The sequence below is a fragment of the Lepisma saccharinum genome, chromosome 7 (assembly GCF_977018435.1).
Source record: "Lepisma saccharinum chromosome 7, izLepSacc3.1, whole genome shotgun sequence".
Taxonomy (NCBI): Eukaryota; Metazoa; Arthropoda; class Insecta; order Zygentoma; family Lepismatidae; genus Lepisma; species Lepisma saccharinum.
The window spans coordinates 65,832,026-65,850,991 of record NC_139235.1 but is presented as its reverse complement, the minus strand read 5'-3'; the positions used below and the strand labels follow the sequence as shown (position 1 = coordinate 65,850,991).

At 40.3% G+C, this 18,966-nt stretch overlaps 1 protein-coding gene across 1 annotated transcript in view; it reads left to right on the top strand.

Annotated features, from left to right (window-relative positions):
• LOC145989885 (allatostatin-A receptor-like) overlaps positions 1-18,188 on the top strand; it is a 305,177-nt gene extending 286,989 nt beyond the window's left edge. The window contains exon 4 of the mRNA XM_083125362.1: positions 16,760-18,188. The gene's annotated coding sequence lies outside the window, so the exon portion shown is untranslated. The remainder of the gene's footprint in view (positions 1-16,759) is intronic.
• Positions 18,189-18,966: the final 778 nt, after the last annotated feature.

Below are 18,966 nucleotides of genomic sequence, written 5' to 3'. Positions count from 1 at the left end.
AGGAGAGATGTTCCATGTCATTAACTTCACCCAACTGGCTTCGACAAGACGATGCTCGTCCTCACATTTGCCTAGAACCTTTCTTCTTTCTATTGCGAAGGGTAGGATTTTTGCTAATTGGCTTTCTGCTCATTTTCCTTTTATTTTACGGATTATTCTCGTCAGAGGAGGGGGAGTGACTTTCTTATCTGTCCCACACCTAGGTTCGTCAAAGGCTTCTTATTGTTATTTTCATGGAGATCTCGCGTTACCTGAAGGGAGAATTCACTCTGAGGTGACACGTGTCAGTTGGTTGACTGATTGATTGAGTGGGTGTTTTAAGTACACTTTATGCACAGATAGGTAATCAGGACTGGACCTACAGTTTAAAGTGGGATCGGAACCATGTGCCTCCACCGGGTATCGAACCCGGGACCCCTTGATTACAAGGCGACGATGGTATCACCGCGCCATCGGGGAAGTTGGGAACGAAACAATCAACAGCAACGTTTCGCACCGTAGAGGCATGACCAGTGGCGTATTCTTCATTTTACCGCGTTTACCGCCGGAAAACAAACTTTGTTCTTATCTTATTACACATTTAGCTTCAAATATGAGTAATTGCTCATTATATATTATGAAAACTATTAAAACAAGCTTCTATACCAGAATTTAAGTAAATTACTTAAATAACATAAAGACTGGGTTATGTACGTCACTGATCATTCTCCATCGCACCCTTTGTTTTCAGTTGCATTCCTGCATAGGGGTTTTACTTCTGTTATATCTAATTAATCTGTCGAATGGAGTATATAATGAATACTCGCGCACTTCCTATGTAACCTTTGGCCACGTCCTGTGCGCTCGCATGTTCAGATGGGGCTCCCCAATGCTCCTAGTGACTTAGGAAATGTCCGCTTGTAGAAGTGAAGGAAAGGAAACAAGCGAGTACGTTCGCTTGTTTGAAAAGTTAGAACGCAACGTTATGTGTGTACGTGCACTAATTGTACAAATATTTGAAATATTATTGTATTTTCCTTAATAATAAATTTGGGTAAATACTGGCCGTTTCGCAGTAGAATTTCGGTCATTCGCTGTAAATTCCTATCTTGTGTGTATAACAAATTCTGAAGCTCATATTTCGAAATACGAAAATGAAGTATCATTTATTCACCGTAGTTCTCGGGGTGAAAATAACCCTTCTGTAAGTTCCTTATGAACGTCCGTTTCCATGGCCAAAAACAAACAAACAGGTCAAACCGTTTACATGGTGCCGTGCTGTTAGCGAACGTTCTCGTATCGAACACGTGCTCTCAGCGAACACAGTTACGGAAGGATTTGCAGGTGCATGCTGTTAGCGAACACGCAAACTTTTCCTGTCTTATTTGTCCTTGAATCTGGTCAGCATGCAAGTGTTGCTAGTAGTAAGCCAACTTGCGTGGAGAAACATCTCAGTGGCTGTTGCCTCTTGACCTGACTCATCCCTGATCATTCTTCAATCGGGTCTTCCTTGTTGCACAACAGTTTTGCTACCTTGTGTTCTGACGTCAGACGAGTAATGCCTACAATGTTAGGTTAGGCCTGTTAGGTTAGGACATTAGCATAAATACAATGAAAAATTATTATTTATGCTAAGAGAACTAGACATAGCTAGCCTAACCTAACAACGTAGGCGTTTAGCCTAAAATTAAAAAGCTTTCTCCGGTGACGTCAAAACACAAAGTTGCTCAAGTGTTGTGCGATAAGTGAGATCCTTGTTAAATCGACTGTGAAACCAGCAAGATTAGTGAAATAGAATTAAAAATATATAGCTATCAAAAACTCTCATGTAGTTAACCTAAATTGTTGAGGATCCTTCATTTAGCTAATTTTAAACACAAAATGATTATAAGGTATCACTGGCAACACTTGCACGTTGACCACTTTCAAGGACAAACAAGACTGGGCAAGTTTGTGTGTTCCCTAACAGCACGCACCTGGAAATCCTTTCCTTCCGGTGTTCGCTATGAGCACGGAATCGTTTCCATGGCCAACAACAAACAAACATGTCAAACACGAAAATATTGTTGCACTTTTTTTTGTATTGAGTAGTAAGTTATAATTGTTTATGTAATCTTTGGATTGAATCTTCTTATGTAGATGTCACTCTTGTTTGATGCATATTTTCTAACTTGGAATTGAATCTTCTGCGTTGTTGTTGATCTCCAGGATAAAGTATGAGGGGGGACATGTCGGATTTTTAGCACCTGGAAACGTACTTTGCATCAAAGAAGGGCAGTGAGTCAGTGATTTCTTATCTTTCTCGATGTTTTGAGACAATTTCGTGGGCTGTTCCTCCACGGAGTATATTTATGTCAGTGAGTCGGTGGGATTGGGTCCTTATATTGAAATGTGAAAACATAAACTTCCCTCACTGAATAAAAAGGTTAAAGCCCAGGAGGCAAAATTTATTGAACAACCCTCGTATATTGGAACAGTGACTAACGTTACTCCAAATTTATAGGTTTATATATTGAACATGCCATGTAACATTATAAGTATTGACAGGGTTTTACAAGGAATTTAGAGGCCTATGTTTTGATATTAGCGCCAATTTATTGTTTGTCTGTCAACTTTGTGATCTGCAAAGTTCTCATTAATTCGATACGCTAGTGGTTCCCGGAAAACCCTGCATCTTCCTATGATACAACTTTTTCCTTGTAACTTTCCTGGTACAATGCTTCATTCCCTTTCATGCTACCCATTCTAAAGAAACCACTGGTCACACAAAACTTCCACCACAAAATCCAGTGCCTTACAGTCAATCTTTTTCGTCTATATGCCTTGTTCTTCCTCCACTTTCTTTGATTCAGTCTTGCTCCGTCCCTCCCCTTTCTTTTTCTTTGCTCATCGCGGAACAACTCTGGCGGAGGTCAGCGTCGGTGGCAAACCTACTTCCGGTTTCTCCGCACAAGGGAAACAGATGGCTCTGCTCTCCTTTGAGCCCCAGGGAGAAGCGGAAAAAGTTCCTCTGGGGATTCCCCTTCAATTCAAGACACAGACGTTGGCTTCCAAGTTGGCGAAAGAAGGAAGTAAAGGACAGGAGAGGGGAGAGGGAAGGGGGTGGGGGCGGAATCAGTGGCTCGAAAGCAAAGGAGTTTCTCTCTCGGGTAAAGTAGGTCGGGCACGAATCCATGCCGGCCTGTACGATGTAGTGGTTAGCATAAGGCATCCATATTCAAACTACGATCTAGTGGAGATTCAAAAGGCTGCAAAGAAAAATTATGTCTTTAAGTTATAACTGAAAAGATTAATTTATTAAGACACAAAGAACATCCAGGCCGGGATTCGAACCCGGAACCCCTGGCGTCGTAGCACGCTGTACTAACCACTACGGCACGAAGGTTGACGATAATTTTATGTTTTATTGTTGTTGTTATATTCTCTGCTTACATAAATATATGTGCTGTTATAGCACAATTAGTTTTATGCCATTCAGTGCTGGCCTTAAAACAACAATTTAGGATCATTCTATGCCATTCAGTGATTGATCCATCCCTACCTATTTCATTTAGGTCCATTCAACATTATCCCTCCATCTTCATCTTGGCCTTCCTACTGGTCTCTTACCATCAGGCTTCCCAACAAGAATCCTGTAAACTCTTCTTTCCTCTCCCATTCGTGCCACAAGGCCTGCCCATCTAAGTCTTCTTGATTTAATCATTCTAATAATATCTCGACATGAATACAAATTATGTAATTCTAAATTATGTAACCTTCTTCACTCACCTGTCTCCTCATCCCTTTTAGGTCCAAATATTTTCCTAAGGATCTTATTTTCAAATACTCTCAATTTATGTTCCTCCTTCAATGTAAGGGACCAAGTTTTGCATCCATATAATACGACAGGCAAAATTTTGACAATCGTTAACATGTATTTACATTTTCTGCACGTCAGTGAACAGATTCGTCCGATCAGGATTCAATGTTGCCAAAACCCTGAGCCATAAGTGCGACTTCAAGTTCATTTTGAAGAAGTTAATAATAATAACCCTGGGGCAATATGCCGAGGTGGGAGATCAGCGTGTGGTCAGCACGACGAACCCCCAGTAGGTTTCGATGACCGGGTTACGCTACTCATTCGTAGCTCCTCAATTTCCTTACGATGGCCACCTGCCCCACACACTGGCCGAAATCTAAAGAGGAAGGTTGTTACGCTTACGCCAGAAGACTCGAACCTGTGCGCGTCCCATAGCCTCAGCCCAAAGCCAGACACCTTAGACTGCACGGCCACGTTGTGGGACCAACAATAAGGTAGATGGGCACCTTTAAATTATTGTTGCTTACATTTAAAATATATTAAAGTGCCAGACCGCCCTAACGACCTTCTTTCTTCTTATTTAAAGGAAGACCCCTAAGCAGCAGCCTTTCCCACACATCATACTCAAATATATTTTTCTTCATTCAGCAACAAAAAACATCCATGTCTTAACCGAGATTCGAACCCGGGACCCCTGGTGTCGAAGCGCGCTGTGCTAACCATGTCGGACAGAATGGAAAAATTCCAGCGGATTTAAAACGCGTTGTTATTCACCTCAGCAATTCAAGCTTATGCTGCGGTTTGCCCAACGTGAGAGATGCAGATCAGCCCTTTCTTTCGCTTCAAGAGACAAAAAAATGTAAGGGGGAGGATAATGTAATATTATCACCCGGTGACAACCACGGAGATCTGCGGAAACAAAAGACGAGAGAAAGTAAAAACGTGACATTTTTACCGCCTCTTTGCATTATGCAAACGGCTCGTTGGAGTAAATTAGATGAAGGGTCGGAATGTCCAATGGGAGAAGAGACGAGAGGAGTGACAGTAAAAAGACACACGAGCTCGTATGGGGACGTCGTAAACGCAGGCAGTCAGGTCCAAGGACAGGAATGAATTTGCATACCTCCTGGTGACTGCATGACGTACTTTCTTCCTTGTGGGAATTGAAATTTTAATTTTTTTCCGCTGTTGATTCAAGAAAGGTTGCAGTTCGTGGTTGTCTCGGGGGGGCTCCTGGTGTCGGAGATGTAAAGTGGATGGGAATTTAACGGATGGAGGGTGTCGAGTGTTGACTCTTGCCGCGTCGTTACTGCAGGAGGAAAAGGTTTCCCGTCAAATAGGCAGACGAGTCTCAAGTTTGATTTAGTAAGGCTGGTTGCCCAAGGCCCTAGATACATACACAACATATTCGTATGGAGTGTATTGTCCACGATTCCATGGCCGATTGCCCGCTAGGAGCATCGTCTGAATGAAAACTTGAGGGATATATCCAAAGACGATGGACGTAACAAGACAGTTATACCATTAACTACCCCATATATCAAAACGCATCACATGTGCAGTGCTGCCACCTCTGGTCAAGCGCTAAACTACTTCCAACCAGTACACGACGGGCCGATTTTGATTCGTTCTAACCTTTTAAATGCGATTGGCTGATACATTTTTTCTTCAAAATGGCGCGTACGGGAAGAGTCTGAGCACTATTGGTCACACTTATCGCACATGCCTCAAGCAACTTCGCAGCCTTTCGCCTTCTGGTGTAGGCACGGAATGCTTTCTTTGTTAGGTTAGCCTTGTTAGGTTGAGGTATCTACTGCAATTTTTCTGGGCTTGACTCAAAATGTATTATTTATGCCAAGATAAGAAACCTAAGCATTTAGCCCAACAATTCAAGCATTTCGGCAGAAGGTGAAGCGCAGGGAAACTGTTTAAGACTTGTGCGATAAGTGAGACCCAGTCACACTGCAGGGCAGATTGACAACTTACGGATTTTTTTTTCCAAGACCTAATTCAATACCGTTCGAAATGACTGTCATACAATAACAATACTTCCGGACGGGAGGGAGGTCATTCATCCGATCTCTCGAAAGAACTAGCAAAGTATTTGAACTATGAAACAACAACGCCTAAGACAGAGACATCTGTTGGCTTGCTGATAAACTTCTAGACGGTTACATGGTCGTTTGAGGCATATTTTTCTCCACCGTCTTTGGAGTTATTTTGGGTGTTGCCAACCTCTCTTCAAGAGAGCTAACCCTAGAAACTTCATTGTTGTAGGCTAGCAGAGCTCTGGCAACTAGCCCACAGCTACTAAAACCTTCTGAGGGGATGTACAAGCACTTCTCTACAATCTCGGCATGGTTACTTTTCGCTGTTTTACATTTTTAGGCTGCAAAAGATTCTTCCAATAAGATTTATTCTTCGTAAAACCATGTAATAACCAATCTAGTGACATTCTTGTTGGCGCACCGGTAACGTCATCGCCTTGTAATCTAGGGGTACCCGGTTTGATACTCGGTTGGTCCAGATGCCACTTTAAACTGCAGGTCAAGTTCGGATTAGCCTCTCTAAGCATAAAGTGGACTTTAAAAATCTGAAACTCAAAACATTCTAGTGCTGTATAATGTTCTAGGGGGGAGAACATGTCACGTGAGAAACAAAAGAAGAAAAAAACAGCTTCCTGTGTCGTTGCAAATAAGCAAGAATCTAATAATCCAGGGATTACTGTACCTGCCATCAAAAAAAAATGACGAATAGTTCAAAGAACCTTCCACTTTATTGTAATTTATGGAAAATCGGCTCGCTAATACAAGGGAGAGAAGATGCACGCAGTGAATCAAAATTCCTCCCGTTTCGCCGGGACAAAAGAGATCCCTCGCAATATTTCACGGCAGTGTAAAAGACGAATGGGACCTATTTCTCGCCTCATTTTCTTTATTGTAGCGTTCGACCTAAATGACAAATCACCTGGAAGTAATGTTGAGGGAAGTGGAGTATCGACAGCCGAAGGGACGCTGTTTAGGCAAAAGTGAGGGAGTAAAGCCATGTATTTAAGGGAGGGAACATCTGAAGCCGATTGTGGTACAACACATGTAACAGCGACTGATCGCAAACGGCTGCATACCTTCTCGTCGGTCGCTTGGCTTTTGAAGAGGTACTTGCATTGCAGCATCAAGGCTACTTACTATAACCTGTCCCAGCTAACTGTGGAGCAACGCCTCGCATAGATAGCGTCAGAAAAGCGAGGGAAATCTATTGGCCAGAGCGAAGCAGTACACGCCGATGGGAAGGCTGGTAACTTCAGTCGTTTCCCCCCACTCCACGCAATTCCGTTTCTCTCATTGTTCATTGGTGGAGCCGTCTCGCGTCACTACTTGCGCAAAGACTTGGTTTCGTTCGTCTTCTCCGCGATTAGCTGGGACGGAGTATGATCAGGATTAGCCCTACAGTTTAAAGTGAGTCACTTGCGTACTTCCACTGGGGATCGAAACCGGGACCCCTTGATTTTAAGGCGGCAGAAATTCTTGTAGGAGAGTGGGAGTTCAGGCCATTAATAAAACTTGACTAAAAGGTATTTTCCACTCTTACGGTCCTAGTTCTGGCAAGGGAAGTAGGGAGCGGGGATTACGCCGCAGACCAACCAGACAACAGCAGTGGCGCCGAGAGGCACGACGCGGCAGAAAAAAGTACTACTTGAACCTCGTTCTACTGGCTGCTGCGTTTCTTATCGCGCTGGATTGGTCGTTTCCCCGCTGCCCACTTCCCTTGCCAGCTTATAGGGCGTCGGCCGTAAGACTGGAAAAGGGCTATAGTTGACATTAAAATTATTATCATTAATAATAATAATAATAATAATGGTTATTTGTTATACAATAACAAATATTATAAACTGAAAGCAAACAGATTATATTTATTATTATTTTATCCCTTGGGAAACTCATACACTTCACCTACAAGACGAGTGAATATGCAGTTCAACCTTTTCCTACTTTTTATCAGGGTTGTTAAAGGTCCAGGAATTTTAAATAAATTCAATTCCGGTCCAGGCGAGAAAATGAGCAAGCGTAAATGGGTTCTGGACCGTAAAGAACCTTTTTACCTGCAAAGTATTTCAATTCGGTCGAGGAACCTTTATTCCCGCATCAATTTAAATACGGTCCAAGAACCTTTTTACAATGTAATAATTCGCAACTTGGACCGAATTTAAATTGTGCGAGAAAAAAGGTTCCGGTCCTGCAGCGCAACCAAATAGAACCCATTAGAATTTATGGGATCCAGGACCTTTAACAACCCTGCTTTTTATGTTTCACAGTTGGTGCACTGAAGTGCATAGTTATTCTTATTAACTTCTGCACACCTCGTTCAAGAAAAGCTTGACACTTTAGGAGACCTCTCACATAAAACTCTTAACGTAGAAATTTTGAAAACTATGTAACTATTTAGGATTAAATTGTGAAATATGAACGAGAACATAAACTGGTTCCCGTAGCTTACACCGATCTTTCGTTTGATTTCGATTGAAACTGATGAAGGAACACTCAGAAAGAACACACCCAGGCCGGGAATCGAATCCGGGGCCCCTGACATCGTAGCCCGCTGTGCCCACTACACTCTGGAAGTTGAAGGCCGTTCCGCTGCCGCGTGACGTCACCCGGACCGACCGGAAAGAGTGCTGTTCTTTTGTAGAACAGTTTAAGACATTCCTTCTGCAGCGGGAAAACTACATTCACACAGGCACGCTTCTTAATTAATACAACACAACAAATGAATATATACAGATATTCAGAAAATATTTTGAATACAGCCCATAAACATCAATACTTGGACTTGTTTCGCCATTTACATCAATTTATTCTCGTTGTCGCATTTAACCTGTAAAGGTAGCAAAGAGACGAAAAATCTATCTATTTCTCAACGGGGTGGTGGCTCTTCTAACCACTCCACCACAGAGGTCGGATTTACTACGTTACATTTTGTTTAAATACACACACACCAAATGAACGTTAACGAAAGCAAATTTAAATCCTTGGCATTTAATGTCATTTTGTGATATGGCGCCCCCTGCTTCCATGAAAAAACATAGCAAGAGGGGGACAATTGCCCCCCCCCCCACTAATGATACGTCCGTGGAGGGACAAGCAGGGTATTTTTCCATGGGATATTACCCCGATAATAGTGTTGCTTCCTCAAGAAACACCATTTGAATTTGGAATTTTCACATTAATATAAATTACTATGACTCAAATCAAATTATACGTGTGCAATATATACTTTTAGGTTGACATTCGGTTTCTAAGGGGGAGGTGTGGCCATCCATGCCCCCCCCTTCCAGACGTCCATGTCCCTCTTACATTCTTGTACTTTTACTTAGAAATTTAGAGGAGAGGAATCATATCGCCTTTATTAAACGATATTATACTCTTAAAGATGGCGCAACCACGGAGATGGGCATTGCACCTCCCAAACCTCGGACGGACATCATTAGGGGCCAATACGGGCAAATATTGAGGTAAAGGAAAGCAAGACTAGTAGAATCTAAGCGTAGCAGGATAAAAGGATACTCAAGATGGATACGTCTTTCTTGCATTATTTCTTCCAGATGGCCAAGAGCACCTGCAGGGGAACACAAGAGGAACAATTGCACCCCCTCGATATCAAATTTTATACAAATAAAAATTCATTTCGTAAAATTTTATCTGCTTTTCTTTCAGTCTTGCCAAGTTCAAAGCCGTAGTAGCTAGGGGGCGCCGAACTATCTAAATTAAAAAAAAAATGTAAAACAGAATGCCTTTTCCCGTGAAAAATTTTGTGCCATATTAAATCAATATTGTTTTCAGTTTGCAAAAATTTGGATCTAAAGATTTCCTTGATATCTTTGCTCTCAATTTTATTGTTTTCTGTAAAGCACTGTAAATTACCAGAGAGATAAGTTATATCTACTAAGTACTTCAGACTCATGCTGTTAAACAGTTTTGTTTGTTTGGAAAGTACCGCGGCATAGTTCAGAGACAATTTATTTATTCGTTATTGTGCCTCTATGTTGCTGCATTATACGTAAAAGAAAATGCCATGGCGCCCTGTGAAAATCTTTGTGCCATATTAAATCAATAATGTTTTCAGTTTGCAAAATTTATATATATATATATATATATATATATATATATATATATATATATATATATATATATATATATATATATATATATATATATACAGGGTGTCCCGGGAGGAAGTGGCAATTCTTTGGGAAATGGTAGTATGGGTGATTCTAAGCAAAAAAGGTCATATGAACATGGGTCCGATTTTGAACGATAACTGAGATATGAACAGAAATAAAAATGAAGTAGAAAAACGTAAACAAAAACAGTAACATGTAAAACATGGAATTGTAATTGTAATTTGTGGTGTAGCAGTAATTAGTACATGATAATTAAGTAATTAAGCAAGAAATGAATGTTGAAACATAAAATGGTAACACGTGCTGGTTAGTATGCACATGAACGATTGTAAGAAGGTAAAAAGGCCACAGAAATGATAGCAGGTCACAGCAGATTCTCAAAAATGCAGCCACGAACATCAATGCACTTCGGAGCGCGTCGGAGGACATCTTGTGTTGAACTACGAAGCTCCCGATGACGTTCGCGGATTAACTCAGCAGCATTCATAATGCGAACTTGCAGTTAATCCCTTAGATTCACCCTTTCCCTGGACACCTCCTGTTTCATCCACCCCCATAAATAGAAATCAAGAAGGGCGAGGTCAGGAGAACGAGGTGGCCAAGGAACCACAGCACCACGAACACGAACACGAACACTACCAATCCATCGATTAGGGTAGGTGGCATTCAGATGGTCAATGATCAACCGACTGGCATGAGCCGGTACTCCGTCATGCTGCAAGATGAGGTTCTACCTTGTGTGCAAAGGAACATCGTCTAAGGCGGTCAGGGGCGCGTTGCTGACCACATCATCCCCACTCACGACCGGGTCAAGAAAGTGTGTAGCGTTACCCCCAAACCCTCCCTATACCTGAGTGCATTGATGTTGATGACGTCATTTTTATTTCTGTTCACTTCTCAGTTTTCGTTTAAAACCGAACCCATGTTCAGATGAACTTTTCGGATTAGAATCACCCATACTACCATTTCCCAAAGGATTGCCACTTCCTCCAGGCACACCCTGTATATACATATACCCACCCATGAATGCAATGAAACTAAAACAGTGAGATAAAATTAGGTTTTTCTCTCTCGACTGAACTTTCATCAAGGCTTTGCCCCCTTAATCAGAGGACCTGCGCAAGCCTACGTAAAAAAAAAAAAGTATAGGGGCGCTAGCGCTAGTATGGTCTGCGCTAGCAGAACAGTGCTATTGAGGATGTCCCAATCTTTACCAAGCAACAGAAGATTTTCCTGATGTGATTTAACCGTAACTCACAGAGGTGAAAGAAGTACATAAGGTCGTGGCTCGGAAGATTACGAGTCGTTCTCCTCTTCGTGGTTAAGATAATCCCAATGCGTTCCACAGTATCGATGTGCGACTAACACGATTGAAAATCACGGACCAATTGAGACATTTTACGTGGCGCTGCAACCAATCCAGAGAAACCTGAAAGCTTCCAAAGAGGTTACAGCGAAAAGAAGCATGATGAAGGCTGCCTTTCAGCGCCAAAGGGGACAAAAAAAGTGGCGGCAAAATGCGCTCCTGCCCTACTTGACATTTTGCACAGCCGATCCACTTCAGAGTCATCCATCGGCGGGGAATCCCCTCTGATAAAATTTCCATAAGGTAATCAGTTTTCTTGTTGATGGGAAATCCCTCCGAAGCCGAATCCAGCACGTACAGGGGATTCACCCCCTCCCCGAAGCTCTATTAGCTTGGTGAAAGAGTTCAGACACTACCTTGGGGGGAGGGGGGTTCAGACGCAAAGGGGGGGAGAGGCGGAAACTTCTAAAGAAACGCCGCCTGTTTTCCCAGGATCAGATCCGAGATTGTGGGAGGAGGTTTAACGAGAATGTTTAGCCACGTCTTTCCTACCTTCGAACAGCATGGCGTCAATGAAAGACTCTATTCATGTCTGAGGGCGAAAACATTTCAAGCAACGCTGAGCTTGCTGTAAAAAAAATATGACTTAAAACTCTTAAAAGATTTGGTTCCATTGGCTGCCGCCCTATAAAAAAATGCAATTTTGGAAAGCGTAGAGAAGCAGATTAGTATTCTTATATGCAGAGGTCTCGCATAAAAACGTTCATTATCTTTCTCTGCATTTCCAAAAGTAGAGAAAACGCATAAATAAATTCAACTCAACAATCCGAAATGCCTCGCCCCTTTTCTGCGATTTTTGGCTAATCGTGATGATGAGGATGAGTGATGAAATGATGAAATAGATGAAGGGTCACTCGTAAACAGGGTTGTTAAAGGTCCAGAAATTGTACATTAAATCAATTCCGGTCCACGAGAGAAAATCAGCAAGCGTAAATGGGTTCTGGACCGTAAAGAACATTTTTATGTGTAAAGTACGTATTTCAATTCGGTCCAGGAACTTTTTTTCGGATCAATTTAAATACGGTCCAAGGATATTTTTTCCTGATCAATTTAAATACGGTCCGGGTATCTTTTTTCCGGATCAATTTAAATACGGTCCAGGATCCTTTTTTTCCCGAATCAGTTTAAATTGGGTTCAAGTTCCGTAATGAAATGACACAATACGCAACTTGAACCTAATTGAAATTTTGCGAGAAAGAAGGTTCTTGTCCTGTTGCGTAACCCAATAGAACCCATTAGAATTTATGGATTCCTGGACCTTTTAACAACCCTGTACGTAAATAGAATATCCATACCCAGGCCGGGATTCGAACCCGGCACTATCCACTCCGCCACGAAAGCTGGCATTGCGATATAAAAAAGCAAACAGTGACAACCAATCTTGCTGTACTATTAGTACAGCGCGCTCTTGATGGAACAGTTTGTATTTATTTCCATGATTTACAAATATAAGAGTTTTGTTACCTCTAAAATGAAATACAAGGAGGTATCAAAAAGTTTTGCCTCTTGAGGTATAATTTGTTTAATAATGGAAATATTGAAACAATGAACATACATATAGTTTGCCTGTAGTGTTCTGTACTCAGAGTTATCCTTACACACAGTTGCCATCACGTTCGATGCATTTGTGCCAGCGTTTTATCCAGTCCTCAAAACCAGTTTGGAAAAATTGCACAGAACACTCCCTGCCCCACCGTTTAGAGCAATTTTAATCCCTGTAGGTCCTCGAATCTCATGCCACGAAGCACAGACTTAAGTAGTTAAGTTCAAAGTGGGAGAAACCGAAAGTTTGGACATGACAAGGAGTGGCAGGCCATCAACGTCGTTGACCGACGACAACCGCCACAGGGATGATGAGCTCATTCCAGAGGACAGGCGTATCACCACCCAGGAAATTTCTGATGCAGTGCACATGTCCTATGGGTCAGCCCATGCAATGATTGAGAGTTTGGGATACCATAGAGTCTGAGCTAAGTCTGTGCTTCGTGGCATGAGATTCGATGACCTACAGGAGGTTAAAACAGCTCTAAACGGTGGGGCAGGGAGTGTTCTGTGGAACGTTTCCAAACTGGTTTCTGAGGGCTGGATAAAACGCTGGCACAAATGCATCGAACGTGATGGCAACTGTGTGTAAGGATAACTCTGAGTACAGAACACTACAGGCAAACTATATGTATGTTCATTGTTTCAATATTTCCATTATTAAACAAATTATACCTCAACAGGCAAAACTTTTTGATACCCCTCTCGTACAAAGTCAGTTTTCACCGAGTGGGGGAGGGATATTGACCGTTCGATCCCCGTAACGACGATCATGAAAATAACAAACATGTACACACGTAGATCGGTCTGCAGAAAATTTTTGTGAGGACGTCAAAATCGAGGTATCGTCTTAAATGGACGTCAGAATAATCCCATGTTAAGATATCTCAGTCTAAGATGTGAATCATGACTATTTTGAATCGTGCAGTAATTTACTTTTAATCATTATATGCATGATAAAGATAATTATAAGGCACTGAATTCGAACTATGTGTAGCAACATGTTAACTAACAACAACAATAAAAGTAATATACTTTGTAGTACCGGTAGCTTCAAATTTCTATTTCTTATGTTTCCTACATTTACAAATTAAATTTTCTATTGTTGTCTAGAATTAAATTATTGTTACTATTTGTACACTGAAATTTTATGTAAAATAAAAATATGGCGCCTGTTGTCGTAATAGGTAATTGTACGTAAATTCACGCTGAAATTTCATGTAAATTTACACTATTTAAATTCACAGCACCGTATAACCTTATGGTCGGTTCATTGTTTCAGTTATAGGTAAAATAGTGTATAATTTTGTCTACCACAAACACATTACAATTTTGTCTTTTGCGAAAGACTGCTTTATTTGGCTGTCGATTTTGATGACTCACAAAAGGCTTTGATTGACATTCAGTGAATGTGGGCTGGTATATGGACATTCAGTCAACGTGGGCTGGTATATGGCTTTTATCGAATGCCAATTAACAGCCTTTTGTGAATGTTGACAGTAAATTTCCAAAATCGACAATCGTTTTTTTTTTTTTTGTAAAAGGCAGTAATAATTAGATATTTGTGTAAGAAAAAAAGTTCTACTGCTTTACCTGTAGCAGAAACGATGGAATTGCCATAAGATTATGATACAATTGCATTATTTTTTATGTTGAACCACTTGTCATTTTAAGGTTGTATCACTAAACGCATGGCCGTAAAATTAGGCGGCTGGCAGAAGTTCGCGCTGTTGCCACGTCGGAGCACAAGCACGTGTGTTCGGAGGTTTAAGAGAATGAAAGATCTCGTTGTAGAGTTGGTCTTTGCAATCCATGTGATATAAACTGTTAGTATTTGCTCGAAAAGTCAGGGATGACACAAAAGTGGCCCGGAGAGAGGTCGGTCTGACGCTCGAACTAGGCAACGTAGCTCGGTTGACGTTGCCACACGGTGCGCTAGAACCCAAGAAGGCTGGGGCCATACCTGATCACGTGGTCCTTGACGTCAGGCGTGACGTCAGGCGCGGACAGATCGCTCTACGCTCCGGTTTCGCAGCCGAATCAAAGCAGTAATTATGAACAAAAAAGAGCCGTAATTATGCCCAGAAGCTAATTGGGAGTGAATACACAGACTTACTTAGGATCCGACATAACGTATGTCCTTACAGTTGGATTACACAGCCATTTACGCACACATTTTATCGGTAGTTTATAAGTCGTCACATTCCTCTGTGAAACATTAGTTTCATGTAAAATTGCGGTTAATACATCTAGTAATGCATTTTGTTAGGGCAGAAAGAAAAATATATATGTTGAATGCGTAAAATAATTTTGTTAAATAAAGAAAGGCAGAAAGCCAAAATTATGGATAAGTTGAATATGTAAAAGAAAACAATCTCGTCTATTGCTCTCTTTTAGGAGTGAGAGAGGAGCTGTTTTCACTTAACTTCTTCAAATTTGGTAACTTTGCTTCGACTATTGGTATTTATTTCTTAATTAAATTTCCTTATTCAGATTACAATTCTGAGTCTTATGAATCTTTGAACTACACAGGGAGGAATGTGAGGAAGTTCCGTGTGTATTATGTAACACACACTTTAAAAAACTTTTCACTGAACGAAAACTTGAGACATAGAACTGAAGAAAGTCGAGGGTCACTTTATATACTTATACGTATATATAATCAGTGGAATGTCGAACAGGGGTGCCTAAAGGCGGGTATGTGAAAGCTGGTTGAGTCCACTTAACTTTGGGGGGGGGGGGATTGTGATGAAAATTTGACTGAATAAATAATAGAACAATGGAGGACGGAAGTTGAACTACGTTGTCATTTAAGCATCACTCGTATATAAATAGCAAGTTGTGTATTTTGAAGTGTATGGTAGCCTGATGTTGTGTAATGAGACTACTGGTATTGCAATCCACTAACAAGTCTCGTTAGATGCGATGTGTTCAGTTATATATTGTCGCCCGCTGTTTTTATTTTTTTCATCGGAGATCACGACACGTCGCAACACCTCACTGAAGGCATTGTGAACTGCAACACCTCACAAGCCACCAGGGTGCGAAATCATTGAAAACTGGTGAGGGGGAGAAAGTTCGTAACCTACAACCCCCCTCCCCACAAACATATGTGTGAATTATACGATGTACATATTTGTAATGTTATTAAAAGTAAAAATAAATTACTCAATTAAAATAATTATTGTGATTATTAATTAGAAATTAATTTGTTACTTTCATACATATTGATGTAGATTTGTTAATGATCTCTTGAGACAGAAAGCATTCAACACTCACAACTACACTAATTTGTGTGTGTTTTCAATATTATTCTTAGTAAAGTATATTTGAAATTTAAAGTAATTGCTTATCTTTTCATTGTTATAACAAAAACTCTTTCCCCCGGGAAATTTTTGGTGTTTTTTTTTTTTGTGGCCAAGATTGTTGGTGGGGGGAAATCCCCCTCGTCCCCTCCAGGATTTCGCACCCTAAACCCAACAATCGAGAAATACAAGAAAAATGGAGCGAAAAGAACAAAACAGATCAGCCTTTCCACGTTTCTTTCCGTATGGGGTAAAGACTCAGCTGGGTTTTGTCCGCCCATGACGTCACACCCGCAGCAGTCGCGAAAAGAGGCGTGTCTGACCCCAGCCTTTCCTTCTAGTAGTCTTGGCTGGAACCAGCTACTTTTGTCCCGCTCTCGCTTTGCTTTTCCCACATGTGGCACCAGCGCAATTCTGCCCAGCCACCCACTTCAAGGCTCTGGATCCAGTAGTGATTTCACTACATATTTCAATGTATGATTTCAATTATGTCTGAAAGATGAATTGTTAAGGAAATACAAATAATGATATTTTAATGGAATTGCGCTTTGCAAATTAATTCACTAATTGCTTTATTTTCCTTTTTTCAGGTTACATCAAGATGGAGGACAAATGACCGGCTCTCTCAGTGAAAAACATTGAAAATTTTATGCTGCAGTTGCGAAAAGTCACCAGACCATTCTACAAACACATTTACACAAAATTTAAAAACTTTAAGAGACATCTAAGGTATGACAAGCCAGGGGAAAATATTTCCTCAGCGAACATTTCGAGTGTCGAACTTCGGCTCTTCGACAGCCATATTAAGAATTTTATCAAAAAGTGTGCCCAAACATTTTTTTCTCGAAAAAAAAAACAGGGACTCGGATGAAAATCACGAGATATAACCTAAGCACAAATTTAAACTAGAAGTGATCACGTTAGTTACTAAAACCTTCTCAGTACCTAGAATTTTAACATCCTTGCAAATAGAGTAACTCGGATATCCCTGTAACAATAAATCCAAAAAAGAGTGTTTTCTAAAGTTCTCAATGCAACACTTGTTATTTTTCTCCCAATGTATTTTTTTATTCAAGATAATCGCGAAACATATTAAAAAAGCGAACAGCTAATGGTACACAAAAGTAGGAAATTTGACGGTATGAACTTTGGCCAACGTTACAAACAATTTTTAGACGAATACATAGTTTGTAATAGTTGTTGTGTCCCTGTAGAACTATCAAACCGCTAATAGGAAATTCAATTACTAGAGGACCTTTACAGTAAATATTCTTGCGGTGTCAATTACTTTTCGTGAGAGAAATATGAAACTTGTGCTCAACGTCATTATCTTATTTTTAAATCATCTTAGTCTTTGTAAACTGCTTAATAATGTTTGAAGTGCAAATGATGTGTATATATATATTTAAAGAACATTATGGTGTTATTACACACAAAACAATTATTTTTAAACAAAACGTTTAAATACTAAAAGTACTATGTAAATACTAATGTATGCATATATGTTTATCATGTATGGAAGAAAACTGTGCTCAAGATAGAGTGCCTATTATTGGTTTATTGTCACTTGTGGTTCTGACCAATCGGAGTCCGACCTGAGCCCGATTTTTCTGATTGGTTCAAAACTCACACGTTTTGAGAGATGGAGAGAAGTTTGGTATGTATTTTCGTTGCTTTTCAATTCTTCTGACAATATCAAGAAAAACACATTTTTTAATCATGGGAGCGTGCTTAATTTAATTCACCATTCTACATAATGCTTCCTTTGTGCTCCGTGTTTCGTGTTTACGCATTGTGTACACGCAGGCTTGCTCACATTTGTCAATTTTATGTATAACATACACACACAAACATATACACGCCCAAACAAGCCAATTTTATCTACGTAACTATAGTCGTGAGGTTGATTTATTTTCGAGAGGAAAAGGCCTATTGGATAGAAATGTTGAGTAGTGAGCCACGAAACCTATGTTATAAGTATCATTTCTTGTATATGTATTGTATTATGTATTGATAAATAAAACAATGTACATACTTGTTCAAATGTGTATGTTCTTTTTTCTCAGATCTCCATGATAAGGTACACAATTGTAAGAGGTGTCACTGTAACTCCTTGAATGTACAGAAACTGTACGTGATATGTAGATGAATACGTAGCGGTACAATCACACCCACTCACATGTCTACATAGGCAATAAAATGTGTCCAAGTTGCTGTGCACTACAATATGCCAGTGAGCAGTAGCGGTGACTGGGTGCCAAAACTAGGAGGCAAAGTCAGTTCTTTTTTTGTAGACAAGGATTAGCATTAACATGGGGGTAAAAAGTAGTTAAAAGTGGGGGGTAACCCCGCCCCACCCCTAATCACCGCCACAGCAATTGAGTGAAGACAACAATAAAAAAACAGCATTTAACAGATCCCACAGAAGATCTTCAACAACATGCAGAATCAAGTCCAGACATGTCTACACGACCATGTGGAACGCTTCCAAAATCTCCCTCCTATACTAAAGTACAAGTAAATGCAACTAGCCATTGTGCATAAAAATACCACCTACCACAATTTTGGGGCACTATGAATTCAATGATTGAAAACCTACAAGCAGGGTGGATAAAAATCATGATTTTTTATTAAAAAAATAATCTTTCTTAATTTTTAAAATTTAAATTGGATTTTTTAAATATAAATAGATTTTTAATATATATTTTTTAAAATAACACGCTTAATATTGCTTGTAAGGTTTTGGTACCATACATATAGATATATCGGGTGTCCTAGAAGTCTTTGTATGAAAACA